This window comes from Sus scrofa, chromosome 16, assembly GCF_000003025.6.
Source record: "Sus scrofa isolate TJ Tabasco breed Duroc chromosome 16, Sscrofa11.1, whole genome shotgun sequence".
Classification (NCBI taxonomy): Eukaryota; Metazoa; Chordata; class Mammalia; order Artiodactyla; family Suidae; genus Sus; species Sus scrofa.
Window position 1 is genome coordinate 61,630,981 of NC_010458.4, and position 17,807 is coordinate 61,648,787.

The 17,807-nt window shown below is 37.3% G+C and overlaps 1 long non-coding RNA gene across 1 annotated transcript in view; it reads left to right on the forward strand.

The window, feature by feature from the left end:
* The window catches only part of LOC110257235, a 43,664-nt gene continuing 28,608 nt past the window's right edge, over positions 2,752-17,807 (forward strand). Inside the window, exons 1-2 of the long non-coding RNA XR_002339576.1 lie at positions 2,752-3,161; positions 15,672-15,919. This is a non-coding gene — a long non-coding RNA (uncharacterized LOC110257235). The remainder of the gene's footprint in view (positions 3,162-15,671; positions 15,920-17,807) is intronic.

Here is a 17,807-nt window from a genome sequence, read left to right on the forward strand (position 1 = left end):
TGCAGACAGAGAAACAAAGACAAAATTTGACTTTCCTAGAAAAGAGAATGAAGAAGTATTCAAAGTGATTCACTTTGATCTGAGTGGTGCTAGTACGAGTCATTTTATTTTCTTCCTTTTGATAATACATCTTTCTATGTTGTCTGTGATAAACATGTATTACTTTTTGAAATAAGGAAAAGAAATGAAGCAATAAAGCAGGCAAACAAGCAGAGACAAATGATCTATGGACTCAGGCCTTCTGGGTGTTTTGTAAGTAGCAGTAATTACATCACAATTGCAGAGGCAGATTCAGGTTTTGAAAAAAATCTGAACCTAGTGTGTGCAAAGTCTCCATCAATGGACCATTCTGGAGGTTGGGAGCCCAGTTAAGGAGGCTGTCGTGGCATTGCGTGTGAGGAATGATGACTCACTGAACTGAACACGGCATGGGGATGCTGAAAATTTAGCAGACAAGGAGCTATGGCAGAAGAAATACACAACCCAGCAGAAACAAGAAACATCCAAATGGAGTGGGTCTCAGCCTGGGGCTCTCAACTGGCTCTCAAAGTCAAGGAGGAAACAAAAAAACCCTACCGAAATGAAACAAACAAACAAAAATGAGCAGAAATGAATGGTTATGTGTTAAGAATGCTATAGAAAAAAATGATCAATGTCCCTGGATATTTTCACTTGAGCAGGTGGATTTCTCTAGAGAAAAGCTGTTCAACCACCTGGAGTGGACTGGAAGTGGGGGTGGAGGCTGCCGCTCCATGCCTGGAAGTCAGCCTTTTGGAAAGTGAGCAGAAGAGAGAGGCTAGGGATGTCTCAAGGTAGGGTATTGTTACTTCTGTTTAACTTGAATACTGTTTGGTAGTTTTCCTTAGAGAGAGGAAGAATTTTCTGGTTTCTCTCCCCAGTGCTAATTCCATTATCTGATTAGGGAGCGTATCAGAAGTTTCTGGCTATGCTCAGCACTATCCCTTCTCTGTCTCTTTGGGATCCAGCCTGACCACAAGAAACCTCAGCTTCTCTGTGATCTAAATTTTCCAACAGAGGAGTCTACAGGGAAAGACTAGAGCTTCATAGCTCTGATTTGATACAGTAGGTAAGTCAGTGTAATTCTTTGGAGATAGATTAGCAAATCTTTTGTTTCAGGTCTAAAGACTTATCCTACCAAGTAGTCTCAGCCCATCATAAAGATTACATTTTGATTTCTACTCATAGGAATAGATCTATATCTCAGATGTTTCTAAACTCAGATAGGAAAGAAGGTTGTTATTTTTGGGACTCCTCGATCCCTCAAATTACTTTTATTTATGTTCTCACTCCTGTTTCTTGATGCCCTAGAGTGGAGCTTACCAGATTCAATTCATCCAGAGAATGAATCTGCTATCTGCCATGGGGTTACAGAAGCAGCTTCTAGCTGCATGAAGATGTGAGGGAGGAAGGGAGCAGAGGATGTGGGTAATTAGATATGGGGGGCTCTAAACTTCTTAAATAGATTTTCAAGCCATTCAACTTTACAAGTCCATTCCTCAATCTTATAACCATAAGTGTATCCAACGATGAACCTTTTATTTATTGAAGTATTGTTGACTAAGAATAGTATATTTATTTCAGGTGTACAATATAGTGATTCTATTTTTATATAGATTATACTTCATTTAAAGTTATTACAAGATAATGGCTACATTTCCCTGTGCTATATGATATATCCTGGTTGCTTATTTACTTGATACACAGTAGTCTGTATCTCTTATCCTATACACCTATCTCTCCCCGCTCTTTTCCCCTCCCAACCAGTACCTCTAATTTGTTCTCTACACTTGAGTCTGTTTCTGTTTTGTTATATGTATTTATTTTTTCAATTTCACCTATAAATGATAACATAGTCTTTCCCTCTTTGACATATTTAACTTAAATTGTATGCTCTAGCTCCAGCCACATTGTTGCAAATTGCAGACTTTAATTCTTTTCTTTAGCTGAGTAGTATTCCATTGTTTATATATATATATACACCACATCTTTATTCATTCATCTATTGATGGGCACTTGGGTTGCTTCCACATCTTGGCTATTGTAAATCATTTTGCTATGAACATTGGGGTGCATGTACCTTTGGGTATATATACAGCAGTGAATCATATGGTAGTTCTATTTTAGTCTTTTGAAAAACTTCCATTCTGTTTTCCATAGTGGCTGCACCAATTTACTTTCCTGTCAAGAGTGTAAAAGAGTTCCCCTTTCTCCACTTCCTTGAGAGGGGTCAAAATAGCAGAGAAAGACCCTGAGATCACAACCTCTCACAAGCATGCCAAAATCACAACTATCTGCAGAATAACCATCACTGAAAAAAAAAAAAAAAAAAAGAAAGAAAGAAAAAAGACTGGAAACTACCAGAAAAGATCTTCTCCAACATAAAGGAACCACAACAAGATGGGTAGGGGGAGTGAACTCACAAAATAATCAAATCTCATACCCCACAGGTGGGCCAACCACATGCTGTAGAATAATTATACTGCAGAGCTTCTCCCACAGGGGTGAGGGTTTTGAGCCCTATGTCAGGCTCTCCAGCCTGGGTTTTCAACATCAGGAAGATGAGCCCCCAGAGCATTTGGCTTTGAAGGCCGGCGAGGCTTAATTGCAGGAGCTCCACAGGACTGGGGGAAACAGAAACTTCACTCTTAAAGGCACACACAAAATCCGACACTCCATGACCAAAAGCAAAAGCAGTAATTTGATAGGAACCTGAATCAGACCTACCCGCTGGTGTTGGAGAGTCTCCTGAAGTGGTGAGGGCCGCTGCTGCTCACTCTGGGGAACCTCAACTCCAAGAGCTTGTGAACATATCAGCTGCCATAATGGCTCCTTAGTGAGGGACACCTGGCCCCATACACAGCCTGCAGATAATAGTGCTGGGATGCCCAAGCCAAGCAACTAAGTGGATGGAAACAGATCCCCAACTCTCAGCACACAAGCTGCCTAAACACTAAAGAGCCAAAGGGCCAGCAGCTGCCCGTAGACATGGCACAACCCACCAGAGGACCAAGACCCAGCTTCACCCACCAGTGGGCAGGTGCTGGCTCCTCCTACTAGGAAGCCAGACTCTACATCTAGACCAGCCTCATCCACCAGGGAGCAGACACCAGAAGCAAGAAAACTGAGATCCCACATAACAGGTCAGACCCTAACCTGGGATCCTCTGGACCTTGCCCCCACCCACTAGCAGGCCAATGCAAACTTTAGGACACCCCACCCCTTATACCCAACTGTGTCAGGAACCAGCTCTGCCCTCCTCCCCTCAGCCCGACAATCTGAAACGTGGTCTGAGATCCCAGCTCTGCACTAAACTCAGGATCTGGCTTCACCTGATAGTGGGTGGGCAATAGCTTCAGAGTATTTGGGACCCTGACTCTGCCCAACAGTGACCCAGCACTAGCCCCGGGGCCCCCTAGGGTTATGCAACCAACTCTCTCCACACTGTTGCCAAAATTCGTTATTTCTAGACTTATTGATAGGTGTGAGGTGATAGCTCAGGATTTTGATTTGCATTTCTCTGATGAATAGTGATATTGAGAATCTTGTTGTACCTATTTTGTTATCTGTAGATATTTTTTGGAAAATACTTATTTAGACCCTCTGCCTGTTTTTTGATCAGGTTGTTTGCTATTTTTTTTTTTTTTTGATACTGGGTTGTCTGACTTTGTATACTTTGGCTATTAACCCCTTATTGGTTATATTATTTGCAAAAACTTTCTTCTATTCAGTAGGTCGTCTTTCCCTTTTGTTAGTGATTTCCATTGCTGTGCCTAAGTTTTTTAATTTAACTAGGTCCCATTTGCTAATTTTTGCTTTTATTTCTTTTGCCTTAGGAGACAGATCTAAACAAATATTGCTACAGTTTCTCTCAAAGACTGTTCTGCTTATGTTTTATGTTTTCGGATGTTAAATTTAGTCTTTAACCAGTTTTGACTTTATTTTTGTATATGGTGAGAGGAAGTATTCTAATTCCACTCTTTTACATGTGGCTGTCCAGTAAACATATGGCCTTGTGTGCCAAGCATTGCTTCTTGCTGAGAAAAGTCAGGGGCATACATATTCAACTTTCTCTGATTTTCTGTCAATTGCCACTTGACCATCTGTTTTCTATCTCCCAATATTCTGTTGACAACTCCATACATCCCTCATTGTAGATAAATGCCTGTAAGATTGGCCTCCCAACATTTTAATGGGGGTGGAGAGAGGGAGCAGTGTAGATAGCCCAGCGTTGAAATGGTCTTTTTTTTTTTTTTTTTTTTTTTTTTTTTCCCCAGGGCCACAGGTGCAGCATATGGAAGTTCCCAGGCTAGGGGTTGAATTGGAGCTGCAAGCTGCCTGCCTACACCACAGCCACAGCAAGACAGGATCTGAGCCGCATCTGCGAACTATACCACAGCTGACAACAATGCTGTATCCTTAACCCACTAAACAAGGCCAGGGATTGAACTTGCATCCTCTTGTATACTATTCAGGTTCTTTTCCACTGAGCCATGATGGAGACTCTGAGTTGGCCATGTTTTACTGGGTATCCTCACATGTCATCACCAAGTGGTTAGCTAGCCAGAACTAAAGTGACAAATTCTTCTACCAAATAATCATTAATTAATAACAAACCTTAGCAGTCATTTGAAGTACTTTATATCCATAGAAATGGTGGTGAGATGAATTATTTCTTATCACTCTAAACGATGTTCTGAAAAGAGCATTGAGATTTATGATCTGTTAAAAAAGGTATATATATATATATAAATAAGTAATTTTGTGGAAAAAGTGCTATCTTGGAATGAAAAATGCCCTGGATTCCATTCTGGTGCTATTCACTGACTACTTGTGCAACTGTGAAATATTGGACCATAGTTGTGCTATAAATTATAAAATCAAGGTGGGAGGTGGTTGTAATATACTGCCTCTGGGTTGGCATTTAATTTTAAATATCTCTCTTTCCTTCCCCTTTAAACATGCCTAAATCAAAAGTTTGAATGCAAATTGCATGTTCATTAATAAACAGAAGGCTAAATAATACACAGCAACATTTAGCACCTACTTGTTCTGTACTAATATTCTATGCATCTTAGTCTGCTTGGACTGCTATAACAAAATAACATAAATAAGATGGTTTAAACAGCAGGCATTAATTTATTAGAGTTCTGGAGTCTGAGCGATCCAAGGTCAGGGTGCCAACATGCTAGGGTTCCCGAGGATGGACCTTTTCCTGGCTTGCAGGTGGATGCCTTCTGCTTGTGCCCTCATATGGTGGAGAGAGAGCTCTAGTCTCTTCTCCAAGAACGCTAATCTCATTCGGGTGGCTTCACCCTCATGAAATCCTTGAAACCTAGTTACCACCCAAAAGGGCCCCATCAAATACCATCAGATGGAGGTTAGAATGTCAACATAAAAATGTTGGGAGGACACAAACATTGGGTCCATAACATAATTTGTATACATGAATTAATTTATTAATTCTCATATCAAAACTATAGGACTAAGAACTTTGAGTATCTCCCTTTAGAAGATGAAGCAATTAAGACACAGAGATGTAAGGTAATTCACTCCAGAGCACACAGCTAGAAAAGCTCGGACCAGAAATGCAAATTACAAAACCCAGGTCCTTAACCACTGTGATGCGCAATTATGATGGATTATATATTATAGCTTCTAGGAAAACAGGTTAAATCTGTATCTTTCTCTTTAGGGTTTTTTTCCAATAGAGTGTGTTATTCACCCTAATGATTAGTTAGTTTCAGGGACTGAAATGATAATAGATGTTGAATATGACAAGACAATACATTCTAATTATGATTCTAATCTTTGTGCTTTTCTGAAATGTCCAGATAAATTTTCAGCAATAAAAATTTCCAAAGTAATATATTTTCTATTACAATATAAAGCTCAAAAATGTTGGAGTTCCCGTCGTAGCGCAGTGGTTAACGAATCCGACTAGGAACCATGAGGTTGCAGGTTCGGTCCCTGCCCTTGCTCAGTGGGTTAACGATCCAGCGTTGCCGTGAGCTGTGGTGTATGTTGCAGACGCGGCTCAGATCCCGCGTTGCTGTGGCTCTGGCGTAGGCCGGTGGCTACAGCTCCATTAGACCCCTAGCCTGGGAACCTCCATATGCGGTGGGAGCGGCCCAAGAAATAGCAACAGCAATAACAACAACAACAACAAGACAAAAGACAAAAGACAAAAAAAAAAAAAAAAAAAATGCTAAGTATCACTAATGCCACCACCCAGAAAAAGTTCTTGTAATTGAGCATGAAATATTACTTTAAGAAAATAAATTTTTAACAGCTAAATATCATTTAATCTGAGTCTGTATTTTAGCAAATATCAACAAGCATTTTTATTTTAAATCTGTCACAAATACTTGTTTTAATTTTTTGCTGCCTCTATTTTAAAGTGATGGCTTTAAATGCTCTAAACCTCAGCTTTAAAAAAGAATCAGTGCTAGAAGAGGCTTCATTAGAAAAACCTTTTTTTAAACTAATATTTTATTAGTTTCATTCTATTTTCTTTCTGCCCCCTTTTCTCTCCTCTTCCATCTCTCTGTCTCTTGCTCTTTCTCAAACAACAATTTCAATTTTGTTCTATTAATTCCCAGATCATTCACTCTGACAATTCAATTTACCTTTAAGGAAAATGTTGAAATTACATGATTTTGTGCATTGATTTTTGGAAAATGCTTCAGAAATGATTTATGAGATAATGATGCAATGCTTTTTCAAAACATTATAACCAATTATAGAATCTGGGGCACTAGAATAGGAATGAAAAATAAATGGTCAATTGATGATACTGTGAATAATTGGTGAAAATCAACATTTTAACTCGCAAAAGAAGCAACCAATCTTCAGTTGCTTGAGTGTAGGTGCTCCATTTTTAAGCCTGACTAAAATATAGAGGAATTAAGCAAAACAAGTTAAGTTTACCAAAAAAAGGCAAAAATCTTAATAAAAGAATTCATGTTAAACATGGTTAAAGAACTAAACATTTTTATATTAATATTTAAGTAATACAAATTCAGTTTAAGTATTCATATCTGATAAAACTACAAGGATATATTATAGATATATGTGAAGTGAGTAAATGTGAAATATGTTTGAAACCTATGCTGAAAATAAGTCCCATTATTTTAGAGGTAGGACTGTAAATATAACTGCTACTGCCAGCAAATGAGGAATAGCAGCAATGTAAGAAAAACTATAAAGTTTTATTTGAAGATAATATTTAAAAGTATTAAACCATTCAACTAAATACCCATGGCTCAACACATGCTTGCAGAATATGTCATTGTAATTTGTTTCAAATATTTTTCAAAGAAAAAAACAAAAATAAATGTTGAAAGAATTGAAATTCAAATTCCTGGGTAATCACCTCAGATCAAACCAGACATTGTTCTCAATTTTTACATGTATTAACTGATCAAATGCTCATCACATTTTTATGAAGTAGCTTTAATCACTGTCCTCATGTTGCAAATAAGAACATCAAATCAAAGGTTTATGATAATCAGATGTGAAGGATTTGAACCCTGGCTATCTGAACGCATATGACATTGTACACATAACTCACTGAGTAAGCATATTCAAATCTCCCAGGTATGGTCCACAATTGTGTGTGGGGTTTTTTAGGCCATGCCTACAGCATGCACAATTTCCTGGCCAAGAACTGAACTTGCACCACAGCAATAACCAGAGCCACAGCAGAGACAAAGTTGGATCTTTAACCTGCTGAGCCAGCAGGGAACTCAACAATAATTTTGTTAACACCCCGATGAGTCAGATTTGAGAGTTTATGATTATCCACATTCTTGTCACTGTAAATATTCTCAGAGATTTTATGTTTTGCAAATTTGATAATGGTATATATTGCACTTGTCTGAATCTAAGTAAAGTTGATTATCTTTTCATGTGCTTATTAGCCATAGAATGTTTCTCTGGATTTTTCATTATTATATTTTAATTAGTTACCTGAAGGTATAATTTAAAAACAAAATTGTAGATTCAACAAATTATAGCAAGTTTTCATTCATCTGTTTAACATCATTGAAGCTCATTTTCTATCAATATCTCACATGATTGGATGCAGACAAACTGATTTGATTTCTGTCACTATCAGTTAGATTTTTCTTTTCTGGAATTTCATGTAAATAAAATCATTCTGTACCTAATTTAGCCTACTTAGCTTCTTGCATTCAATATATCTTTGCCTTTCACATTTGATGTTATGTGATTTAGTACTTCCATTTGTTTGTAAATAGAGTTCTATTGAATAAATATATTATAAACTCTATTCTTACACTTGTTGAAAGACATTTGGATTGCTTCTCATTTTTTTCTGTTATGAATAAAGCTTCTATGAGCATCACGTATAAGTCTTCATGTGGACATAGGTTTTCATTTCCCTTGGGCAAATACCTAAGCAATTGCTAGAGCACATTATGTATCAACATCCTTGAATATTTTTTATTTTTGCTGCTTTTGTGGGTGTGTTGAGCCATTCATTGTCATTTTACTAAACATTTCCCTGATTATTGATTCAACTCAAGGAGTCCACCACGCTCCATGTAGGGTCACCCTCTCTGGACTGTTAAGAAGTTGCATCTAGTCAGAAATCTGGGGAGATAATGGGGCTCACCTCATTTGTTTCCCTTTTCTCAGTGATCACAGTCCTTGCTATCTTTCTTCCAATGTCTAAATACTATGGACTTTTCTTCTTTTTCAGATTTCTCATCGTTTATAATGAGAAGGTAAATTAGATCTCAGTTACTCGGTTATGACCAGAAGCTGAGAACTTTATTATTTTTCAAAATAATAACTATTATTATTATTATTATTATTATTATTACTATTGTCTTTTTAGGGCTGAACCTGTGGCATATGGAGGTTCCCAGGCTAGGGATCAAATCAGAGCTTTAGCTGCTGGCCTACACCACAGCCACAGTAACACCAGATCTGAGCCGCATCTGTGACCTACACCACAGCTCATGGCAACGCCGGATCCTTAACCCACCGAGTGGGGCCAGGAATTGAACCCACATCCTCATGGATACTAGTCAGTTTTGTTGCCACTGAGCCATGATGGGAACTCTAAAATAAATATTATTTTATTTTATTTATTTTTATTTTTATTTTTTTGTCTTTTTGCCATTTCTAGGGCCGCTCCTGCAGCATAGGGAGGTTCCCAGGCTAGGGGTCGAATTGGAGCTGTAGCTGCTGGCCTCCGCCAGAGCCACAGCAACATGGGATCCGAGCTGCATCTGTGACCTACACCACAGCTCATGGCAACACCGGATCCTTAACCCACTGAGCAAGGCCAGGGATGAACCCGCAACCTCATGGTTCCTAGTCGGATTCGTTAACCACTGAGCCACGACGGCAACTCCTAAATAAATATTATTTTAAACAATTTGTAGTTACCTGAACTTAGTATGGCTAATTTAATTGAATTAGAGAGAGTTCAGGATTTTCCATTTTTTCCATTACTTATGTTGCATATTTTCCTTATGGATTATGAATTACCTTAACACTTACCTAAATAAATGTATTGGAATATAGTGGTTTATATATATATATATATCCATTCTTTTTCAGATTCTTTTCCCATACAAGTTATTACAAAATATTGAGTAGATTGCCTGTGTTATGCAGTAGGTCCTTATTAGTTACCTGTTTTATATATAGTAGTGTGTATACATTAATCCAAACTCCTCATCTATCCTTCCCCTGCCATGTTTTCCCTTTGGAATTTCTAAATTTCATTTCAAAATCTTTGAGTCTGTTTCTGTTTTGTAAATAAGTTCTTTTGTATTATTATTATTTTTTAGATTCGACATGTAAGTGTTATCAAACGACATTTGTCTTTCTCTAATACAAAGTTATTTGGTGATAATCTCACATTCTTTGTAAATCTGTTTTTAATTTTCCTCTCACTTTAAGATGATAATTTAGGTGCACATTAAATTTTAGTTTATCAGTATTTTTTCCTGCATTATGAAGATAATAGTTCTCTGCCTTTTTATATTTTTTCCTGATATTTTCTTGTCTGTCTTTTTTTTCCCTAGTTTTTAAGATCATTTTATTAACCTCAATATTCAGTAAACTGGCTGAGAACAGAGAGTAGAATAGAATGGTGGTTATCAGGGCCCAAAATGTGAGGAAATTAGGGAGATGGTAAGCAAATGGTACAAACTTGCAACTAGAAAATGAGTAAATTCTGGCAATCTAGTGTACAGCATAAAGATTATAGTCAACAACATTGGTTTATATTGTTCAAAGTTGCTAAGAGACTAGATATTAAATACTCTTACCACACAAGAAATTATAAGTGACTATACAGAGCTATTAATTAACACTATGGTGGTAATAATATATATAAAGGTATCAAATCACCCACTATATACATTAAATTTGTACAATGTTACATGCCAATTACATCTCATAATAAAAAAGGAGAGGAGAGAGGAAGAAAGGAAGAAAAGGAGAGGTTTACCAGAAGATTGAGTGATGATATTTTTTCATATTTGAAGAGTTCATTTGAATTGCAACAGTGTGCCCAAACTGCCCTCACAATCAGATTTCCTTAATCAAGTATAAGCTTCAGTTGTAAAAATAAATCATTTTTTCCCCTTCGAGGTCATCTTGTTACAGATGGAACATCACAGCACTATGTTTATGCTGAAATGGGTTTTTGAGATGTGCAGAAGCAGAGGTGGTAATACATGACATGATTACATTTAATTTATATTTCAATTCTATGTCTCTTGAGCCTTGGCCCCTGCTTTCTCATTTTCCTTTTTTGTGACTGGTGCATAGGGTGATGACTATAGATTTTCATCAGTAGCTCCCAAATCCCTACTCTCTTCGGTCTGCTACAGCAACCCTCTCTCTAGAATGCTTCTTTTTTTTTTGCTTTGGAAATTTGGTGATCTTTCTACCTTATTCATCCCTCTTTGAGAAGCATAAAATTAACTGAAATTTGGACTGCCATTATAGTTACTTAACAAGTAAAAGTATTTAATTAATTCAAATCAGATTATATAAAAATTTATTAACATCCATGTCTTCCAATTAATTGCTGTCAAATTCCATCTGCAGAGGAAATTATTTCTATTTTCTCAGAAATGGATAAAGAATACTGATGTGTTTGTAATAGTTGTGGAAGAGGGAGAAGCTGAAATCTGATCTTCGTAAAACTGCCATCATTACCAAACCTAAATTTTTAGCACACGTATTAAAATTACTCTTCCATGTCCACTACCAAGGTTTCATACCTTCTTGAATTTTAAGCAATGCCTTCCTGTTTGGAACACTATTTTTCCCCTCACGTCTTCCTTTTCCTTCTCAGCCGGATATTCTCCTTGAAGTGAAAGGATTTCATTCTCCCTATGTGAACTAGTGTGTACTACTTAGTTAATTAGGCAATGGAACTAAAAAATTGTGATTTTAATAAATTATGTGAAAAAGGAAGAACAAGTTAAAAAATTCAAATATTGTGATGCACAGGATAGTTACAAACATAAAAATGTGCTAAGCACTTTCTAAGCCAGATTTATGCATTTAAGTCATGTCAGTTGATACTTGCTGAATATCACATACTCCTGCTTTGTTCCTGGAAACATGCTGGCTGCCATGAAATGTGGAGTATCCCCTTGCCCTTTTCATTCTACAAGATTAATATCTCTTAAACCACTTTTATTTTCTCTGTTCCCTCCTATGACTTCCTTTGTACAAATCTCCATCCATCATCTCACGCTATGTCTCTGCAAGCCTCCAGGACCATCCACTCCTAAGATTTTCTTCCTTGTGCTTCTCCTTAAATAAGACCTACTCAGAGCATTCTTCCATTCATGCTCAATCTGTTGCTCTCTGTGTAGCATTGAAAATTTTCATTAAGATATAGTAGGCATCTCTTGAGTTTATTGTTTATTCCTGACAGCACCTTTGCCAACACGGTAGTACCCCACCATGCATACTTTTTTTTTTTTTTTTTTGCACTTCATAGTGCTCTGTTAGAACCACAAATAACTGTGTCTCTCCAAGGAGTGAGTGCAAGACCCAAGCTAGACCAATCAAAATCTTCTAAGAATTGAATCCAGAATAGAGTGCCAAAATGGACCTAAGGTAGTTGGAATTGATTCAATGCAATGACTGTGCCTTAAAGAAAATGACATAAATTCCTGCTACTGAGTTCCCTGGGATTATCTTAGTTCCTATATTTTTTATCATCAGGCTATATAACTTTTCCATCAATTATGCGATATAACCAGTTCAATAAGCTCCTTCACCTTCTAAAAAGTTATCTATGATTGATGTTTATTGCTTTCAAGAATGTATATTAGTAGACCCCTTCCTAGAACTTCAACCTCATCTCTTACAATCCTCTAACTTGGATCTGAGATTTACTCTATTCACTGTTCTTCATTAATTCACCAGCTTTTTTTTTATTATTCTCATATGATGCCGCGGTTGTTCCTCATCTGGCTTTAGATATTTTCTCCTCATTCCCCATTTCCACAGAAGCTCATTCCTCTTATCTACACTTCTCTAATGCCTACATATTATCTAGAACTCAACTTTTCTGCAGAAAGACTTCCTTCATGTCCCAGATGCTCTTAATATGCACTCCTATATCTCATCATGCTTTTCAGTTTTTTCTTATCTGCTGTGAACTTTTATAAGTGTAGTACCTATGTTATCTTATTCATATTTTATTCATAGTATCTAGCTCAATGCCCGTATGTAAAAACAAATTTGTAAATATTTGTGAATAATGAATGAATGACTATAATAAACATATATAATACTAGAAGACGTGGTATAATTATATTCTAAATTGACTCTAATCAAAGTCCAGGCAGTGAGCCTTTTGGAGAGAAAATAAAAGAAGTAAGGAAGGAGGGAAGGAGGAAGGGCGGGAGGAAGGAAGGGAAGGAGGGAGGAGAAGAAAAGGAGGGAAGAAAAAAGAAAGGGAGGGAGAGAAATAAAAGAAGAAAGAAAGAAATACTGGTTAGATTACTAAGAAAGGATGCAAGAATGACATGCGGCTTGTTTTGGTCCATCAAGAAAGATAGGATCTAAAGAGCTGTAAAAAATGAGAGCATTGCAGACTTGGTACTTTAAAATTGTGTTGGAAATCTGCAAGTCTTTTCCAGGGTAGCCTTTCACTACTATGTAGATGTGTTGGCAAATAAGTTTTATCTCACATGCCAGTTCTGATCTTCAGTGGGATAATGAGGCCTCCTCCAATCTTGGCATGAATGTGTATGTTGATGGAATAGCAGTAGCTGCCTTGGAAGAGGAATGAAGGAGTCTGAACAGGAGTGACAGGTGTTTTCCGTGCATATGCGGTGTAATCCATCATCCTCCAATTGAAAGTTTCCAGAGATTTCATGATGAGATGTCAAAATTGTTAGTTTGACTGGGGAATGTCTTGAGGGGTCATATACAATTACAGAAACATAAAAATTTTAAGATGTCTTGAACCTATCTCTAAACTTTCAGATTTGGAAGTCAAGGTTTGGAGTGGATGAGAGGGATTTTCCAAGAAAACCTACCCATGGATCAATAAGAAAATTATTTTTTCTATTTCTTGTTTGGGAGTTTTTAAGTTACATAATCAAATTTAAGTTTTATTTTAAAATAAAAGAATCTGAATTAACAAGTTATTAGTTGTGATGGCCTGCCCAATTTCATTTTATTAAGTTTTTTTAATAGCTGATTTACAATGTCAGTTAATTTCTGTATACCAAAGTTATACACACATATATATGTATGCATATTCTTTTTTGCATATTATCCTCCATCATGTTCCATCACAGACGACTAGATATAGTTCTGTACAGCAAGATCTCATTGCTTGTCCACTCCAAATTCAATAGTTTGCATCTACTAACCCCAATCTCCCAGTCCATCCCACTCCCTTCCCCTCCTCCTTGGCAAACATAATTCTATTCTCCATGTTCATGAGTTTGTTTCTTCTCTATAGATAGGTTCATTTGTGCCATATGTTAGATTCCATATATGAATGATATCATATGGTATTTGTCTTTCTCTTTCTGACTTACTTCACTTAGCATGAGAGTATATAGTTCCACCCATGTTGTTGCAAATGGCATTATTTTTCTCTTTTTGATGGCTGAGTAGTACTCCATCATGTATACTACATCTTCTTAATCCATTTATCTGTCAATGAACATTTAGGTTGTTCCATGTCTTGGCTATTGTGAATTGTGCTTCAGTGAACATAGGAGTGCATGTATCTTTTTCAATGAAGTTTTGTCCAGATATATGCCCAGGAGTGGGATTGCTGGATTATATGGTAGTTCTATATATAGTTTTCTGAGGTACCTCTGTACTGTTTTCCATAATGCTTATACCAATTTAAATTCCCACCAATGAAGGAGGGTTCCCTTTTCTCTGTACCCTCTCCAGCATTTGCTATTTGCTGACTTATTAATGATGGCCATTCTGACTTGTTAATGATGGCCATTCTGACTGGTGTGAGTTGGTACCTCATTGTAGTTTTGATTTGAATTTCTCTAATAATCAGTGATGTTTAGCATTTTTTCATGTGCTTGTTGGCCATTTGCGTATCTTCTTTGGAGAAATGTCTATTTAAGTCTTCTGCCCATTTTTCAATTGGTTTGTTGGGTTTTTTTGCTGTTGAGTTGTATAAGTTTGTATATTTTAGAGATTAAGCCCTTGCCAGTTGCATCATTGATTTATCCCCTCCATTTTTAAATAAGTAAAATGTATTTAACAGTTGGATCACACTATATCATATATGGTTATTAGCCCATACTTGACCCAGAATAGGAAATTAAGTGCTAGCTAATATTTCCATTGTGATATTTTATTTCCAAGATAACATTTCACCGACTCAACTCCCAAATCTATTAGAATAACTTCACGTCAGTTTGGTAAAATAAGCTATGTTTAAGGGAAGTGGGGGTCTATGTTATAAAGGGCTACCCATTCCTTTGTGACTTCTTTAAAGAACCTTTTCCTTTACTTCATAGAGTACAGCAGTGAAGACAGTCTAGAAAATTATAGATAGGACTTGGATAATAGAAGCAAGTAGAAACAAAACCTGGAGGATAGAAGGTCTGAAGAAAGAGGAAATATGGAAGAGAGATCAGAATGTTGTGTATGATATTTTAAGCCAGGTTTTCTCTAATCCCATCTCTTTTGTAATCTAGTGTTGCATTCACAAGATAAAGTTTTCCTTCTCTCAATATAAATTTTATAGAGTATTATATTTTTATTTGTGCAAGCAGAGGTGGTGACAGAAGCTAGCATGGCTTTGGTAATCTGCCCAACATTCTGAAGCCGAAGTTATTATTACTAATAAAATAGTCAGTGATAAGCAAAACTAGCAAATACAGAGCCCTGTTATAGGTCAGGAGCTGAGCTAATTGCTTGCTTATGTTATATTATTTAATCATCATAGTAACTCTGTGAGAAATACTGTCTGCATTTTATGGATGAGGAAAATGAGTTTTGCAATAGGTAAGTTGCCCAGAGTGACAAAGGTGACAGCCAAGTATAAAACATAGAACCTCCCGTCCCCAAAGTCCATGGCTTTGAACTGTTGTAGCAGATTAGATGAAGTCCCTTACCTTCTCTTCTTTCTCCTTGTGATTTCCTCTCAGAAAGGAACATCTGATCCTGCACCATCCCCACTGTAATCAGGGTGGAACAAAAGGCAGATCCTTGGAAACAGTCCCATCTCCTGTTCTGGCTGGGTATGTTCCAGGTGCATTATTTGGCTAGCCTGCTCTGAACTGTGTATGGCTTTGGCACCTGCTATTCCTTCCACTGGGAAGATCTCTCCTCCATCCTGACAGCTTACTACTTCTATATCTTGGAAACCTTACCTGACCTTCCAGGCAAGCATCAGGTAAGCTCTTCAATCCCTCAGGCCCAGGGGCTGCTTACTCTACCTCAACAAATTCAGGGCCTTTGTACTGACCCTAATCACATGGTGTTAAATCTGTTGGTTGGCTTCTCACTTCCTTCAATAGATAATAAATTAAGAACAGGAGCTCAATTTATTCAACTTCTGCTTCTGTCTCTAGTGCTCAGCATAGCAATTAGTATCCAAGTTCTCCAAAAAAATTGCATGGTTGAAAAATGAATAATAATGATAAAATTCCTGAGTAATTATATGTGCTGGCCAGTGTACTTAGTTTTTTCCATGTATTAACTTGTTCAAGTTCTCTTGTCAATCTTATAGCCGAATATTTCCACCCTAAATCAGAAAAATGAGCCCTAGAGAGGTTTATCCTTGTTCACACAGTTAGTGCCAAAGGAAATCTGAATTTTGGTTTCTCTCAAGTAGAATCCATACTCATAAGCACCACACTTTATGAGATCCCTTCATAATGGAAATAATGCAAACATCAAGACACAGGATTTTAGAACATGGTCTTAAAATGTATTGCTTTCCATTTTTTAAAATTGTTCTCACAATATGCCCCAGTTTTTTTTTAATTTTATTGAAGTATAGTTAATTTACAAGGTCGTGATAATTTCTGCTGTACAACAAAGGGACCCAGTCATATACATGCACATATCCATTCTCTCTAAGATTCTTTTTGCACATAGATTACACAGAATACTAGGTGGAATTCTCTGTGCCATACAGAAGGTCCCCGTTGGCCTCACTTGTTTCTAAATTGGCACCTTTGTCCTTGTGATGCTCACTCCTTTAGATCTGCTATTCCCACCTTACCTATCCACTTCAGATGAAGTAGCATTTTTCCTGGATGTCTTGAGCTCCAACTGATACACTCACCTCTGAACTCAGAGTGCATCTCATCTCCTCTACTTAATCTTTCTTGTGATCTTACTGAAATGCTGTGGAAGTTAAGAGCAGAGTCTTTGGAGTCAATCAGACCCGAGTTAGTAGGTGACTTAAAGCAGACTAGCTTTGCCTTCAGGTCAATGTTGATTTTACATGTTGGATCCCCATATGGTGAGTCACTGGGCCAGTGTGAGTCCCAGCATTCCAATGGAGGAGTGAGCAGATAATGAGGCTGTGGATGCCAGGCAAGGCAAATTTCGGTGAAGAGAATCAGGAGCGTAAAAAATGACAAGCCTGCAGTTAAATGGGAGGAAATGAATTAGAAATTTATCTAAAACACATTATTCCATAGAGGTTGGAGAAGAATTTGGGGTGGTTGAGATATAACCTACAATGCAAATATTGACAGGAAGGTTAAGGTTAGTCCAGAGACTAAACCAGGGAGGCAATCTCTCAAGGGCAGGTAGAAGTGAAAACCATATATTATCTATAGAAACCTTTGGCCTTATGTATATTCCTGCTCTTTTCCACCTCTGAAAAACAGACACTTTTTGTTGTTTTGTTTTTGTTTAATTTTTACTGTTAGGAATGTATTTATTTTTTATTCTTATGGATAAGAAAGAGATTCTTTGACCTCTCCTTAAAATCAGGTCCCCCTTCCTCCCAAGGACATTTGTATTGAATGAAGAAAAGCCAAATGGAACAGGTGGGAAGGGAATATTCCCCTGTGTTATACTAGGATGCCCTAATCTCCATGCCACCTGCATCATTTAGCAGTCCTGATTAAAGAGCACAGGGCCTGGCAGTCTGTGGAAGGCTGCTACCTGGTGCTGCCTGGACTGCCGTGGGCTGCAAGCAGCTTTCTGTCTCCAGACAATCTGTCATCTCTGCTTTGTCCCAATAACCTTTGGCAACAACTAAAGCAAACAGGTACCTGAAAGCCACAGATGCCAATATAGAGAATTAGCCCTTTTTATTTTAA